The sequence below is a fragment of the Culex pipiens genome, chromosome 3, assembly GCF_016801865.2.
Source record: "Culex pipiens pallens isolate TS chromosome 3, TS_CPP_V2, whole genome shotgun sequence".
NCBI classification, from domain to species: Eukaryota; Metazoa; Arthropoda; class Insecta; order Diptera; family Culicidae; genus Culex; species Culex pipiens.
This window is the reverse complement of record NC_068939.1, coordinates 46,003,099-46,020,903: the sequence shown is the minus strand read 5'-3', so window position 1 is coordinate 46,020,903 and position 17,805 is coordinate 46,003,099. Positions and strand designations below refer to the sequence as shown.

Below are 17,805 nucleotides of genomic sequence, written 5' to 3'. Positions count from 1 at the left end.
ACTTAAAATTAAGTTCTTTTCTTAGTTATGTATCAACCCTCTATAAATGTCTTCGTTGCCGTCGCCGTCATTACTCTGCGGCAACAAGAAGTATACAGCGATGGCCTATGGGTCGAAAGCGCGTTGATGATACGTAATGCACTCTGTATCATCACCACGATACAGTTCCTCTTTTAAGAACTCTGCTAGCGAATTGGAAACTCGCACAGCGCGACGCAAAAATACCAGCCCGAGCACTCCCACTCTTTACAGACGACGACCGCGGCGACCTCCCTCTCGACGGGTCGAATCAGACGGGATCGGCGGCACGTCCTCGATGCCCAATCTTCATCGGCGAACGGGCCTGGGCACGGAGCGCTGACTGGGCACCCGGTCCCGGGGTTTTGGTGCGGTTTCCGCCGGTGGCACGCAGCTTAATGTGCAGCGCGGTGATTCCCAGCGACTTGCACTTTTCGGCGACGTCCTGAGCGACCAAAGTAGCGGCGTAGGCCTCGTCACGATCGACCGCCAGGTTATTCATAAGCATGTGTTGTGTACCTGTTAAATCAAAGTCATTAATGTTGTTGAAAACCATCTTGTAAATTTCAAAAAATTAAGTCGACATACCGATTGGTTGGTTTCCGTGTCCATTTTTGGCTTGTCGATTACCAACGGCAAGAACTGCCGAATCGACCACCTAACTCACGAGTTACTATTAACCGCAAACACGGCAGGAATCCTAAAAATCTGGCGCAGAAAAGATGCCGATTCCCACCGGTCGGTCATTTCTCAATCACCAAAACAGACCAGTTGTCAAATTATTTCTGATCAAAGTGACCGTCCAAAAGTCATTTTGTACAGACTTTTTGTCATGACCGAATGGATAATTGAAATTACGTTTATATCACTTAATCCGCTTATAACTAAGTCAATTTTGATCAAATCAATCTGCAATGTTCTACAAATTTGTTCCAAATATACAAATCTATGCATGTGCAGCACAGAATTTTTTTTGGTTGAATTTTGAACCAGTGGGAGAACAAAAGGTAAAAATAGTCGTTTTCCCCATACATTTGGGTTCGAAATTCTATACAAATTTCAAATCGATTGGGCACCTCGAATTCTTAACCAAATTGGCTGAAACTTTCAGGAGAGCTTCTGTGGATGCCAAACTATGGTTTTTTGCCCGCCTATCCGGAATAGCTCAACTTTTGCCATTTTGACCCACCCTAGCGTGACATTCATACCACGCCAGGCCAAGTTATTATTTTCCATTATCGAGACTTCTTTTGTCTGGTTTTGAAATGTTTCTCTTTACTTCTTTCCACTTTTTACTTCATGTGTAGGGCTGGAATTCGATATTCAATTGATGAGTTTTCTGTTTGTTGTTGCTAAATTTATTCATTTATATTTGTTAAATTTATTTCAATATTACTTTGTGTTAATTAGTTTTACTTGTAACTTCAAATATTTTGTAAAATATTTAATTTCTTAATTTTTTTAATATTTTTTACTTACTTCCAAGAAGTGCATCCACCTTTCATTGCATCCATAAATTGAAAGGCTAATGCTTAAGCAAACATTGTCTCAAACGTGCACGGTACGATGCATAGAAGCCACAGACAACATGATTGCCAACGTCCGGGAAGCTCGGCGCAACCTGACAACATCGTCGGCGCGGTGACTTCTTCATCTTTTTGTTGCAGAAAGAAGTTGTTCCTTGAGACGTTGTTGGTGACAAAGACACCGCCAACGCCAACGTGTGCACATTTAAAAAGTTTCAAAAATTATTATGATTTTTTTTATCATATAGCTTCATTCTTAATATTTGTTTTTTTTTGTAATTTTTAACAAAAAAAAACTATACTTTAATTTAATATTTCAATTTCAAACTGTTCACCGTGCTCTTCGCAGGAAAAATAAGGCTGCATCTTTTTCCTCAACTTTCGCAAACAATGTGGCACACCTTAATGCTGGGTGGTGCGAGGGAAGCTCGGAAGAATTGCAATCTGCACTTATGGTGTCGGTCGGCATGCATTTTGTGGTAATTGCATTAAGGGAAAAGCTTGCAGCCTCAAAACCATGGTTGACACTTTTCCGTCAGACATGGTACACGGTTTCGTACTATGAGGGAATGCTCGCAATTATGAGAGGTACAAAGTAAGGAAGTGAATTACATTAATGAATTTTCAATAGGGTGAAATTTCACCAACTTTTTGACAATTCCTTAGGCCGATGCAAATATTTTTAAAAGTTTTTGTCCCTCGGCTCTGGGGGGGCCAAAAATAAAAAAAATATAAATATTGAAAGAACAAGCCATAGTTTCAACATTTGCATTGAAAAAGTGTTTTAAAATGCATTTTGCACTACTTCAGATGTTTTGCAATCATCTGTTTTCAAAAAATGTAAGATTTGACGAAAACAAAAATTTTAGCCAAGAAAAATCATTTTGCGATAATAAACAATTTTCAAAAATTCAAAAGATTTTTAAATCAACCCAAACATGCTAAAAATGATTCTAGCCCTACTACGTTGTGTTTACCGCTGAGAGGACTCTGTGAACGGATCACATGTCACAGAATCTACAGGGGAGGAAGGATGCGTGGACATACCGTACCAAACACTCCGGATCAGTTTTTCGGGGGGGAGACGAAAACGAAACGAAACTATTGGCACTACGCCCCCCGGGGCATGGCCTTCCTCTAACGTGGGATTTCTGCTCCAGCGCCTCTGACGAGACAGGAGAAACCGGGACCGACGTTTTACTTCACCATCCGATAGAAGCTCAGTGGATAAGGCGGGAATCGAACCCACGTCTCATAGCATCATCGGGATCGGCAGCCGAAGCCGCTACCCCTGCGCCACGAGACCCACGGGGGGGGGAGACAAAAACTTTAAATAAAATTTGTACCAGCCTTATAAGAAGTTAGCAATATTCAAAAACGGACTTAACTTCTTAAAGAAGCCTGAAAATTTTCTTATAGTTTGTTTTTGGTAGGTTGAAAAAATCTATACAATATTTGAAAATATTTTTCAAAAATTTGTGATTTGAAAAAAATGTTGATTTTACTTTATTTCACTCAATTATTTTATTTACTTTAAATAAATATTGATAATAAGACTGAGATTGATTTGAGAATGAGAAAAGACAGAAAATTTTACTTCGGTTTATTATTTTAAAAATCTGTTTCGAAAAATCAGTTATTGAAAAGCAGTTGAAAATGTACCCACCTTTTTTTCAAAATAATTTTTAAAAGAAATATCAAATTTGAAACGAAATGTATCTTTTCCATTTTTTCGATCAATTGCTGCCATGTTCGATTTATAATCAATTTCTGGTAATTGAAAAAGCGTAAAATGTACACTGTACAGTACCATCCATCTCATTTTTTTCAAACCGCTAAAAAAATACATCTAAAAAAACTTTTTATTGATTGTTTTTTTTCTGAAAATGTCGATGAAAAACCTAAAAAAATAATGTATGCAATATGAAACCTTTCAATTTTTCAATACAAAAAAGGGAAAACAGGACAAAAACAATCAATTATTTTGAACAGTTGCCGATAACAATCTAAAAAAAAATTGAGCAGAATTTTTTCGTACTTTTCTGGGGTTTGCTTTCAAAATGTCGCTAGGATTTTTGTAAACAAAAACAAAAAGTCTCATAAAAAATTAAATAATGTTGTTTTTTTCATCCAATGTATATTATACTCTCTATAATATTTTTTGTTGTTTTTTTTTTTTTAATTTTATCGTCTATCCTGGCATCCGTGTTTTAAACCGATTATCTTCAAATTGTCATATTTTAGTAAATTGTCGACCAAATGCCACCACATATAAATTATGAAAGTAATTTAAAAATATATGCTTTAATACATTTTTTTTAAATGATGAAGCATGAGCTCATATCATTACTTTGAAATTTTACGGAATTTAAGTAACCCCTCAATAAGTAATAAGTAAGTAAGTAGACCTTTAATGCGAATCAGGTTTTTTTTTAAGATAATATTGCATTCTTCTAAGTGCGTTCTTTAAAGTTCGTCAACCTGCCTTTAAACTGGGTTACTTAACTCTTTTCAACCATAAACTTGGCTACCTCCTGCCAATAATTTTTTTTAACGTCTGCTTTTTTAATATTTTGGTGCTACTTCAGTTGCCATAAACTGTTACGAACAGCTGTCACCGGCGGGACATAACAATCAGTCAAGGCAGCACCTAAAATCTCGCACAAAAAAAAACCGTCGCGCACGAGACCATCAAACCAGTGAAATAAAACAACGCTTATAAATTCTGTCATCTTTTTTTTTTTTTTTCGAACTTTGGGGATGTCTATTTGATTTGCAACCGACAACAAACATCGTTCCAAATCTCCAACGCCAAAAAGTTGCGTGCGAAAATGGCGCACGGTTATACAGCTTTTATTTTGGAATTGCTAATTTGATAGTCACACCCCCTTAGCGGATAGCGAGAAACTGCGAAGAGTTGGATATTTTTGGGGGCGACGCCTCCCCCCCACTTGGAAGGCAGTGTTACAGATTGATAGCTAATTTTTCGAGCAAACGTCCGAAAATCGCTGCGATGACTAATAAATTTGATTTATGAACTGTGGTTTAATTTTTCTTGAGTTTTTTTTTGTGCTGAATGCCGACCATCCTTTAATGGGTTTAGATCGGCACCTCTTTTCTAGTGGTTGAGAAATGACTAAGAAAGTGGACCGAACTAGGAGGACACCATCATCACTAGCACTAGGAAGTTATGACCAATTCGTTTCAATTAAAAATGATATATTTGTTTGCAAAAGTGAAATTTTAAATTGGTCCAAACCGGAGCGCTCGAAGCGGTTCTAGCTTGTCCAGTGGTTTTCAAGACAAAATTACGAGAGAAAAGAAAACATAATCAAACTCTTGAATTTTCGTTCTTCAACAAAAGGTGCCTTTCCTATATCATCAACGATCGGAAGGCACGCCGGCAGGTAAGCTTGTTAAGCTCACTTATCCTAAAGCATCACAGCTCGAAAAGAAAAAGTTAAAAAAGGTTGACAATCACTGCCCACCAACTGCTTGATGAAGATTTAATAGTTCGTGCCCATGGGTCACTGACCGAGGGGGTCGTACTATGCTCTGCATCATAATGTTCAAAGTTGTGTGAAAATTTGGCGTGCGAAAACTCACCCACTTAAGTTGAGTCACTAATTGTTGCCGGGGAACACCGCGCCCTTTCCTCCCCGGTCACGAAAGTCAGTTTTAGCTGAAAACACCTCCGCCGTGCTTCCAAAAGCCAGGCGGGGTAATTTAGCAAAACTCATCACTTGAAAAGCGTTTTGAACTTTCGTGGGTGCAGGAACCTGCTTAGCGCTCGTGTTGCATGTTAGAGCAGTTAATTTCTCCTCGTGATTGTGCAATTGTTTTAAGCGGTGAGGTTAAGCTGTCAAATTGTTGAGATTACCATCATGAAAAATTATTTGTAATATAAGAAATAGTGAAAAAGTAAGGAAAATGCCAAATCAAAAAAGATTAAAAACATTTAGAACCTTTTGAAAACATTTCAGCATCACTCAATGAAAAAACATGCGAGTCGGTTTTGGATTGTTTGGATTTTCGCACCAAACTGGCAATTTTGTTGCGATTTTTTCTCGAGTTGTTCGCCGCTCAATTGTAAACATTGCCTTTCGCAGCTTATTTCTCGGAGTGTAGCATACACTGAAATAAAAAAAAAGTACCAAATAACTAAATTCTAGGAATTTTGGCTCCTTTCCTTATTTAGTAATTGGGTTTTTTGGATTATTTAATAAGAAAATGAGACAAAATTCCTAGAATTTAGTAATTTGGTACTTTTTATTTATTTCAGTGTAGCAAATGTGTGGTTTTGGAAAGAGGGTGTGTTTCTGCCAACGATTGTGATAAAGGATTAATTGTAAATCTTAGTTTTAAGTTGAACCTTTAAACAAACGAAACAAACTTCACAAATACAAAACATAAAAATACCTGGCCTGGACCATGATCCGGATTTATTTTAAAATTCCGTGTTTTAGTAATATTGCAGGGTTGTTTTTTAGAGTGCATAAATGTTCTACAAATCTAAAGTAGAAAATTACCAAGAAATGTTCATTTGCTTGTAACCATCACGAGTTATCGCGATTTAATGTTTTGTTTTAATCTAACAATTTTTAACAAAATCTCGTATTTTATGGAAATATTAATTTCAAAAAAATGCAATGTGGGTATCAAACAAGGATCTAACACGCATGCAGTTTTCTGAAGTCACCGCCAGAGGCGCTGTCAATATTGTTTACGTGTGGTTTTTGAAAAGGTCGTATGAAATTATTATTTTTCCATTCACAATTGAGGTTTTGCAGCGCGACTGCGTTTCAAATGTAGGTGGCGCCAAAATGAGGTTACTTGCCTAAAATTGTATGCCTTTTTGCCGATTAAAGAACAAAATCGCGTATTTCTCATGATTCCCTGCATCAATCTTCATGAAACTGGTTGCAAAAGACGAGAAAAATTTTTTGCTTTAAAATAATGAACATCAACTTTTGGGCGCGCAAAAATGTGTGACCTTTTTCTTTAAAAAACATGTTTTGGATCACGAAAAAATGAGTTTCCCTGTATATATCAAGGAAATAACCAGTTATATAGTTGATAACAGATGTGTTAACATATATTCAACAATTTGTATTGATTTTTGACAGACTTTCTTGCCAAATAATCCAAATTACTATCTTTTTCTAAATTTACAGTTTTCTCATAGAAAAATCAAACAAATATTGGAAAGTTATACACCAAATTGTTGGAAATAATTTTTCTCATCCGAATCCGGCATAAGTTTTATAAAAATGTTGATTAGGAAGGAAAAAACACATTTTTTCTAAAAATCATAGGTTTACGCTATTTGTTCATAGGTGGCGACACGCGTCATTTAGCTTTGCTGCAAATTCTCTATTAATTTTCCATTTTTGCCTTCCTCACCTTACTGAGGAAAGGCTATAAAATCACTCAGAAAACGACCTTCTTAGTTTTACCTCCTAGACCCACCTTCATGAATACATATCGACTCAGAATCAAATTCTGAGCAAATGTCTGTGTGTGTGTGTGTGTGTGTGTGTGTGTGTGTGTGTGTGTGTGTGTGTGTGTGTGTGTGTGTGTGTGTAGGGATGTGGGTCTGTGCACCAAAAAATATGCACTCGATTATCTCAGCACTGGCTTAACCGATTTGGACCGTTTTGGTCTCATTCGATTCGTCTTGGGGTCCCATAAGTCCCTATTGAAAATTATGAAGTTTAGTAAAGTACTTCAAAAGTTATGCTAAAAAAACGATTTTAACAAAAGTCCGGAAGATTGTAAAGGTAGAAAGGTAATAAAAAGACCTTTTCAATGCGTCAAAAACATTTAAGATCTGACAACCCTATCAAAAGTTATAAGCACTTAAGTGTTATTTATGCACTTTTTGGAGGCCGGATCTCGAATATTTCGACGAAAACGTTGTCCGGATCTCTCATGCGACCTATCGTTGGATAGGTTATCAAAAGAACTTTCCAACGCGTCCAAGACATTGAAGATCTGACAACCCTATCAAAAGTTATAAGCATTTAAGTGTTATTTATGAACCTTTTAGAGGCCGGATCTGATATATTTCGATGAAAACGTTGTCCGGATTTATCATGCGACCTGTCGTTGGATAGGTAATTAAAAGCCCTTTGCAACGAGTTCAAAAGATTGCAGATCTGACAATCCTATCAAAAGTTATACGCACTTAAGTGTTATTTATGAACTTTTTTCAGGCCGGATCTCATATATATTGTTGAAAACGTTGTCCGGATCTATCATGCAACAGGTCGTTGGATAGGTAATCAAAAGACCTTTCCAACGAGTTTTAGAGATTGCAGATCTGACAACCCTATCAAAAGTTATAAGCACATAAGAGCCCTGAATTATGAAGATCTGACTATTGAGGTTTTGCAGCGCGACTGCGTTTCAAATGTAGGTGGCGCCAAAATGAGGTTACTTGCCTAAAATCCTATGCCTTTCTGCCGATTAAAGAACAAAATCGCTTATTTCTCATGATTCCCTGCATCAATCTTCATGAAACTGGTTGCAAAAGACGAGAAAAATTTTTTGCTTTAAAATAATGAACATCAACTTTTGGGCGCGCAAAAATTTGTGACCTTTTTCTTTGAAAAACATGTTTTGGAACACGAAAAAATGAGTTTCCCTGTATATATCAAGGAAATAACCAGTTATATAGTTGATAACAGATGTGTTAACGTATATTCAACAATATGTATTGATTTTTGACAGACTTTCTTGCCAAATAGTCCAAATTACTATCTTTTTCTAAATTTACAGTTTTCTCATAGAAAAATCAAACAAATATTGGAAAGTTATACACCAAATTGTTGGAAATAATTTTTCTCATCCGAATCCGGCATAAGTTTTATAAAAATGTTGATTAGGAAGGAAAAAACACATTTTTTCTAAAAATCATAGGTTTACGCTATTTGTTCATAGGTGGCGACACGTGTCTTTTAGCTTTGCTGCAAATTCTCTATACCCAATCTGACGGTATGAATAATGAATCAAGTTGATAGAACACTGAAAGGTCCGCCCTTTTGTATCTATTTTGGATAGCATTACCCTCTAAATGTGAGGAAGGCACCAACCACCTAAGGGTGGATTAAGTAACGTTTTTTTTATTTGAGATAATTACAAGTATCACGTAAATTTCCCCACATTTAACAATTCTAGAATAAATTGCGCTTTTAAAATACTCACTAAATTTCCATCGAAAATGTTTAAAACTAATTTTTCATTGAACACCAAAAGGGTGATATGCCAACATTAGGTGCTCGATGGAATTAAATGCTGATCCCCAAGTTCTTGTCCCGCCCGTGTGGATCAATCGGACCGCGCACTGGACTCACAATCCAGAGGTCGCCGGTTCGAATCCCGCGGCGGGCGCTCTAAAATTCTTTGTGTAAATATGGGTATTCGGCGCCGTCGCTCCGTGCCATACTTTCATACACTTAGGAGCCCAGGGCGGCGAAGTCCTTGTAGATAAAAAGGAAGACACTAGTGGTTGGTACTAGCAATGGTGGCCGACAGCTATAAAGTCAACTTCGTTCGTTCCCCAAGTTCAAGTCCGAGATTTAATGTAAATCTTTTTGAAGACAAAAAATAAACTAAAAAAAGTTTTTATTTTTTGTAAATTATGAACGATGCGCAAACGACCTTTTCAAACGCTACGCGTTAAACACTTGGTTCGATCTTGGTTCGATTTTGACTTCACTCGCCTTGTATGTGGATGACAGTCGTGACGTATCCGTGGTATCAAACGATTCGTTATTTTTAATGCACTTTCACGTTATTAGAGTTTTTATTGTAAAAGGCTTAAATTAGTAATAGGTATAGTATAAATACTTCAATTAGTTAATAAGTATAGGAAAAACGTGACAAAAGGGGGGAGGGGTAAATTTTGAGTGCTTTTTGCGTGACGTACTTTTTTGTTATCGTTTTTTCTGAAAATACTCAAATTTTCTAAATTTTTAATGTGGGCTATGTCAAATTTTGTATACGTTTTCAATTTATTATAGTTTTGTTGTGCAAATAAAAACCCAAATTTTCACAGCATGGTATTTATATGAAAATAAACATTTTTATTTTAAATTTGCAATGTGGGTATCGAACGATTTGAAACATTAGGGTTTTTATTGTAAAATACTCATTTTTTTACAAAATATCGTATTTCATGAAAATACCCAAATTTTATAACTTTCAATATGGGATTCGAAATTTGGTTTGCATTTTCTCTTTATTTGAGTGTTTTGTCGAATACAAAAAACGTCTTTAAAAAATTCCGTTTTTTTTAATAGAAATTATTCTTTGAAATTCTCAACAAAAAACACTTGTGTGAAAGCTTTAGAAGATTTACTGGATTTGGGTTTTATAACTTAATTTATGTATTTTTTAATCCAGAAAAACAAAAATCAAAATGTCATCGCCTCCAGTGATTCACCGTGCTGCAGTTTCCAGTTTCGCAAGAAGCGAAATTCAACACCACCAATCCTTTTCCGTAAACATCGTAAAACAAAGTCAACCTCCCCCAGCCTGGAAGCAGACCAGACAGCTCAACTCCCACTCTTTGAACAAGGTGTGTATCACCATGCAAATTGTGACTGAAATGGGACAATCTGGAATATTTTTCCAGTTGCAACTTTTATTAAAAAACTATTTTTTGCAAATAAAAGTGGCGGATAGGTAATTCTATGTTTTTGAACATATTTAATTGAAATGTTTCCAAAGTCGTCAATTTTTTTCGATTTCGATGTAAATATTTTCAAAATCGAAAAAATGATGACAATTTTGGAAACATTGCAATGTTTGTAAATTCTATCCGTGCAGTGTAACCTTAGCAATAAAACACAACAAATCCATTTAACTGATAGAGAAGTATTTTTAAAATCGGTAACTCAATCGTGATAATTTTAAATCGAGGTTCAATAACCAGACTGCACTTGAGCCAGCCGAGAATTAAACTGAGTATTTTTTCTGAATTCTTTCCCTCCAAATATAGGCCAAGATAAGTCCCAACACAAAAAGTCCCACTCGATTGCACCTTTCCGATAACGCATTTTATAGAAAGCACACAAATCTGTGCCCCTCACACTTCAAGCAGGCGAAATCACTTACGAAACCCCTTAAGAGCGGTTGATTCTGGTTTTGCTGGACGGATTGTTAATAAATTACTGGTCGATCCTCCTCCCCCTTATTTTTCCTTGCCCAACGATTCCTTAGAAGTGGCCGCTGCTGTTCGAGCGATTCTTCACACCAATCCACAGTATCTCCTCGCGCAGATATAAACACACTTTTCTTGAATCTTTTTCCTTCTTTTCCTCCTACTTAAACCGACTTTTCCAGCTGAGAGAGATTGAGCTGGCACGGCGGTTCAAAATATTTATAAACAACGTACATTTCACTCAAAATCGACGAGGATTAAACAAAATTCCATCGATTTTCTAATTTTCACATCACTTTTTTGTGTTGCTTCTTCGTTTATTCCTGTTTCAGGCTGGTCGACCGATTCTAAGCCGCGTTGAACGCAAGAACTTGTGTAGAGAGCTGAAGACGACTACGCCCCCGCAGAGTTTACGTACGCCAATCGCTTGACAACAACTCTCCTTATGTTCTTGAGGATCTCTCGAATATCTAGAATCACTTCTAGTAACTCACAAAAATCTCCAAACGGAGACAAAGACCCAAAGTCCTTTCTAAACAGCTGACCAAAACGATACAAACTACTCCTGAACTCGTCCTGAACAAAAACACGCGCACGCAAATGCGATTACCGCGGTATTAAGGGCGCAGTACCGTACCGAACCGCGGCTGCGTCCAAACTGAACTGTCTGCGCGCTTCTTCGAAGAACCTCTGCGCTACGAAAGCCGCCAAGTGAGTGTGTGCGATTGGTTGCGATTGGGGTGGTGGCGTCGTCGTCGTCGTCGTCGACGTTGTTGTCGGTCGAAAGTGTGCGCCGCGTCGCGACGCTATGGCTGAGTTGACGCCCGAGTAGAGTGGCACAGTGGGTAGGAAAAGTGGGGATGAGGTGGTCAAAATTGACGAAATTTTAGGAATATGGAAGTTAAGCTAGTTTTGGACAAATTTCTTCAACATTTTCGAGCATTTTAAAATTAAAACATTTATGATTGTTCAACACAGTTTTGCAACAATAAAAATATGTATGCGATTCATATTTTAAAAAGTAAGGCAACATTTAAAAAAAATCTTTTTCTCAAATCTTCATCATCTTATCATCTTATCATCTTCATAATTTCAGTTAGCAAGCCTCAAGTCAGTTCAGAAAGAGAGAATGCATCGTTTGGATATACTTTAATAGCCTTTTATAAATTTTGCACCAAGTATTTTTTAAACGTTTAACAACTGTGGATTTTGGAAACCTTTGCTTAAAGAGGATTTTAAATCAAATAGCAAAAAAATAATTTTAAAATTGGTTCCAAGATCCAATTTAAAAACAACTGAAAAACTGTTTTGCCACAAAATATTTGAAAAAATAGTTTAAAATCGCAACCACGAGCAATCAAGACAAATTTTTATAACATTAATCCAAATAAACAAAATCAAAATCATGGTAATATTGCATCTGAAAGTTAGTTGATCCTTGTGTATTTTTTAAAATTTTTGCTCTTAAGGGTGCACAGCAACGAAGGAAGTTGTTGTCTTCTTATTCCAAAATTGTCAAACTTACGAACCCAATCCTGTAATAACGGGATTGTAAAATTAATCAAACTTTGTTGTAAATTACTTCGTGGACAGTAGTTTAGGGGATGAATAACAAAATATGTCGATAGTACCCATAGTTTTGAAGATACTAAAATGTCTGTAACAAAAATCTGGGTGCAAAAGCTCTGGTTGATGTGCACCGTTAACACTATTTCAAGAGAGAGGTAAAGTTACGCTGATTAAAATTTTACACATTCCAATTTAACTTTTTTTTGCTGTGTAGGCTGTAATTAGGGAAAATATTGTTCAAAATCATTTAAAAATATTCATGCATCATAATATCGTAAATGAGTAGAAATAAGGCTATTACAATTACGATAATTATACCCTCTATTTGTCCCAATAATTGAAGCAACAGATAATTCTGCGCCAAAAAACTATTTATTAATTTGAAATATTTGTTTTCTTTTTATTGCAATATTTTAACTCTAAAATAAAGTTGATCTAAAAAATACCACCTTCTTTCCTCTTTTTAAAAAAATGTTTATTTTATTCATATTCCTTAACAAAAATAACTTTCTTTTTTAGTAAACGTTAAAAAACTTTAAGATGGAAATTTATTTTCCTTTTTAAAATTACTTTCACATTTTTAAGCAAAGTAAATCTTTCCCAGTTCCTGATGGGAACACCCGTGAAGAGTATCGGGGCCGGCATTTACAAAGCGGATTCAGTGGCAGTTTTTCACTCAACTAATGTTAACATGTTAAGGTTAATGTTAATATTCCATAGGTCGCCTCCCTAAGGTGTCGTGATAAGGTCCAGTTTGTGACGATACACTACCTTCCCTTTACTAAGCAATCGAATCCAGAAGAGAAACGATCACCAGTTGTGTTGGTCTGAGCCGGGATTTGAACCCCGATCTACCGCTTACGAGGCGGAAGAGTTACCACTAGGCTACGTGGCTCGATCGGTACGAAATGGAAAATCTTGTGTTCTGATGTCATTTTAAATCAAATAATGGATTCTGGAAAACAACTAGAACAACAACTAGAGAAGAACAGAATGAAATTCACATATAAAATATTATTTTAATTAATATGAAACAAAAATATTTATCATAAAAAAAAAACAAACTAAATCAAAAGAATACGTTGAATTCCTAAAAATGCAAAAGCATAAAAAACAAAGAAATGTCTCTAATAATTTCAAATATTCAAATATCTAATAAATTCAAAATTTCTTGAAGGGCCTTAAGGTGAAACGGGACGCCAGTTTTTGGAAAACTTCTGTTTAACATAAATAAATTTCTGAACTTGACAGGTTGTTTGTTATCGACCTATTAAGCATTTGCAAAAAAAAACGGAACTTCGTAAGTTACGGCATTTTCTATAAAGGTGCTGCCAATAACTCGAGTCGTGGTGTCAATATGGCAATGCCTTCCCGTTTCACCTTATGATCCAGTAATTTAATTTGTTGCAAAAGCCGTCGCGGACTGTATTAAATACTGGATATACAGACTTTCAACAATACTAGTTTTTAATATTTCTTGAGTTTTTTCTTGAAAAGGTCCAAAACGGTCGCTGCAAATATTTTGTGTAGTTTATGTCCCTCGACTCTGACCAAAGGCAAAAACATACAAAAATATCAAAAATTAAATTACAATTTATGGTGTCAACATTTGAATGAAAACAATAAAAACGGAAAATGGCAGAGTTTATCAAACTGTTTGAGTGTTTTTTCGATGAAAAAAAAACGTTTTTTCGGAATTCTGAGTTCACCATCAAATCGGGCGTCCAATTTTCCCTTTGACATCAAATTTCCATCTCCTCCTATCAGTCTGCAAATGTCTTTTTCGCACGTTCAAAAAGGGAAGGGGTCGTCCCGCTCCGTCACGAGATATCGAAAAATTGATCTCGGATTCGTGATCAGGGACTAAAGTTACCCGAAGGGGGATCGGGGCAACTTTTCCCGATTTCATGTGAGTTGGTAGAGAATTACCCATTTGTAAATTTCTTAGGCTGGGAATTTTTGTTTGTGAATTACCCTGTATTTTAGATAACAAATAAATTTTGAGCAAATAAAACATGTATTTGTGGGAACAGAAAATTTACTAAGCAAAACAAGGTTTTGTTTTGCTCATTTCTAGCCAAAAGAAAAAAAAATTGTTGCGCTTTTAATTGCACACAAGTAATCACAAAGTTCAGCTTCTATCGCATAGCAAAACCAGACTATAATATCACTATTCGAAAGTAACACAGCTCACTCAGAGAACTGCTCGACTCGTCTAGGCGTCGCGGCGCATGCACTTTAGCTTCAGTTCGCGCAGAAAAGGGGGAAAGGAAAGAAAAACAAGACGACGCGTGAGCGGGTGAAATGTGCGCTCACCCCGACCAACTCAACTCAAACTGGCAAACCCGCGAACCGCTCAACATCCACGATGACGTATTACAAGACAAGACTTGGCGTCGTTGCCAGCAAAACGTGTTTCGCGCAGTTCCCCTTTTATTTTCCTTTGCGGCAGAGAGGTGCGAATTACGTATTTGAAGAAGGGTTGCATTTCTGCTGATGGAGCTGCCAAACCAAAGTAGAAAAGACGCGCAATTAATTGTACGCGTGAGGAGTAGAAAAGTACCAACGGGGGTAGGAGAAGGCGTTCCGTGTTTAGAAGTGGATTGTCTAACCTCTAATGGATCAATACTGAGGAGGTGGATGGGTGCCAGACATGACAGCCTGGCAGAGGTTTAATTTGGTGTGAGTTTTGTTAAGTAATGAGTGCCATGGATCGTGGTTGGTTGCAGAGAAAATGGTTGTTAAAATTAATGATCTTCTTTCAAGTACGTTATTAGACAAACGTGTAAACATTTTTGTCAAGATTCAGACTAACCTAATAAGAGACATATAAATAGCCGCTATGAATTAAAAAAATGAAAAATTGAAATAAAAATTTTCTGATCTATCTCAAATTTAATGGGACTTAATCTTGCAATTTTCGCAAAAAATGTTTAAAACCTCAATTTTCAAGCCGGACAAAGTCAATCCAGGACTCATTTTAAAAATTGGCGTAGTCAATTGCCCAATTAAAAAATGTTTTCAGTGCATGTTGCGCAAATGAAAACTTGCCGTTTATCGAAAGTAATATTGTTTTGTCATTTAATTGTTTCCAAAAGTCGATAGAAAACAGAATCTGCAATCCAAACATTCAATATTACGCCCTTTTTAAATGTTTTTCTTGATTAGAAAAATATAAAAATATTGTTTTCGAAAAGTTTTCAAATGTTTCATTTTGTAACATTGGAAATCGGACCATTAGTTGCTGAGACATCGGCATTAGAAAATGGAGGGTAGAGCGTCCAATTTCCCGGGGTTACAAATTTCCCGGAAAATGGGAAATTTTCAACCAATTTGCCGGAAATCCCGGGAATTCCCGGGAAATTTTAAATTTATTGAAAATTGTTCTGTTCTAGGTTCTGATTAATATTTTGCATCAAAATTGTGTAAAGATCAACTAATAGCTTGACTGCATGTAAAAATGTATGCAACTACAAGAAAATGCAAGCTTAAATCGTACAAAAACGTTGCCAGATTATTTTATAAGAAATCTGTATTTTCTTAAAAATATATCTGTATTTTATCTGTATTATGTCAAATTCGAATCCATAGAAGATTTTTTTGACTTTTCACAAAAGATTTAAGCTTTTTAATCATATTAAAGCATAATTCAATTACTAAATTATTGAAATTTTCAATTACATCATTTTTTAAAAAAAATCTGTATATACAGATTTTTGTGATTTTTGGGATCAAAAAATCTGTATAATACAGATTTATCTGTATATCTGGCATGGCTGCGTACAATAAATAAAAAAAAATTATATGAATACAAAGAGACAAGTTGTTCCTTTGAATTCCGCTATACATTTTGGTATCTTGACAGATACGTATTTCGACTACTACTTGCAGACTTCATTAGTGTTCAGTATAGTTGAGAACAGAACACTGATGAAGTCTGCAAGTAGTAGACGAAATACGTATTTGTCAAGAGCAAATTTTTAAAATATGTTTGCATTTTTTGAGCACCCCTAAAACAATAAAAAGTGATTTAAATGATTTTTAATGTTTTTTGCAACATGGTTTTCAGGTTTATAATTGACTTCGGTTGAACTTTTTTCCGATAAATTAACATCATTCCACTATCACTCTTCCATTTTTTCATATTCAACCTTCTACCCATTGTTGCACCAGTGCTCCATAATCATTTTACTTCAAATTGTAATTTCTTGATTACAAGGTATTTAACGAATTAAAGTAATTTATTTTGCAAAAACCTATTTGAAATATTTAATGAAAGCTATTCAATTTTCATCTTATTTGATCAAAAACGTAAACAATCTCAATTTTGCTTGGCGTTAAGGGGTTTAACTTTTCTTTATTCTCTTTCTTCCAATTATTCTTCAAAAAGATTACCTGAATTGTAATAGTTTAATTTCATTAAGCAAGGTCTACTTCCAGTTGCTTCAGAAATTAGTCTAATCAAAAATAAGTTTTTGGTATTAAGTAAAGTTTCTTCTTTTATTATTTTTTCCAGAGCATTTTCAAAAATTGGCTTCAAAAAATTAAGAAAATGTATACTTCTGCTTGAATTTCGGGAATTCCCGGGAAATTTAAAAATTTCCCGGGTAACGGGAAATATTTTTTTACGGGAAATTCCGGGACGGGCAATTGGACGCTCTAATGGAGGGCAATCAGAGGTTCAATTTTCAATTTCTCTTAGACAATTCCATGACAAATTTTCTGGATCATTAAAAAAAATATTTTTAGAAAAGATCACAGTGGACATAACAGAAATGGTCAATATAGTAACCATGAAAACTGGAAATATTTCAATGAAATCAAACTTTTGGTTTGCTATATCTTGAAAACGAGGTTCTTTACCAAAACATCTGTAAGGTACTTTTCGATTGCAAATTAAAATTGATATAAAAAATGAAGTCAGTAAAATTTTGTGTCTAAACATTAGATTTTTTCCAAAAAATCAGTAATTTTTAAAAAAAATCATAACTCGACTGCAAATTTTTTACCATACATTTCCAAGGCTCTGCGGGTTTTGGTCCCCTAAAGCATATTAAAAATACTCGAAAATAAAAAAAATACGGATATTGGGAAATTGAGTTTTTGTGAAAATAATGCTAATTAAAAGTAAATTATCCGTGTACTTATTTTTTCTGAACATTCCTCATCAATACTTACAACTTTGCCAGAATTTCGAAAATTTACGTACCATTTTTGTATGGACAGCTGTCAAAATTGTATGAGTGAACCAATGACAAAAGATGGCTTCTTTGTTCAAAGTTTGAGCCAAATAAAAAAAAAACAAATAAAATCCATTTCCGGTTTTGGTAAAGAATTGCTCCAATGTTTCATTTCGGTATTGATAATCGGATTGTTGAGATGGCCTATGGAATTCTAGATTTTTGTTTTTAAAAGGTCCTATAAACTATTGTCTTTCATATGTAATAAAAAAGTCGAGAATTGTGTCATATTATCGTGAGTGATTACTTCAGCTATTAGAGGTATAATCGTCAAAATTCCTTGGAC

The 17,805-nt window shown here is 35.4% G+C and overlaps 1 protein-coding gene and 1 pseudogene across 2 annotated transcripts in view; both read right to left on the bottom strand.

Moving 5' to 3' along the window:
• The window catches only part of LOC120421534 (ubiquitin-conjugating enzyme E2 W), a 73,572-nt gene that overhangs the window by 46,429 nt on the left and 9,338 nt on the right, over positions 1–17,805 (bottom strand). The window contains exon 1 of one of the 2 annotated variants that reach the window (XM_039584753.2): positions 10,665–11,383. The exons of the other annotated variant lie outside the window; for it this stretch is intronic. The gene's annotated coding sequence lies outside the window, so the exon portion shown is untranslated. Of the gene's footprint in view, positions 1–10,664; positions 11,384–17,805 lie in introns of those variants that run through there. 2 annotated transcript variants of the gene reach the window in all.
• On the bottom strand, positions 232–845 carry LOC120421535 (uncharacterized; annotated as a pseudogene).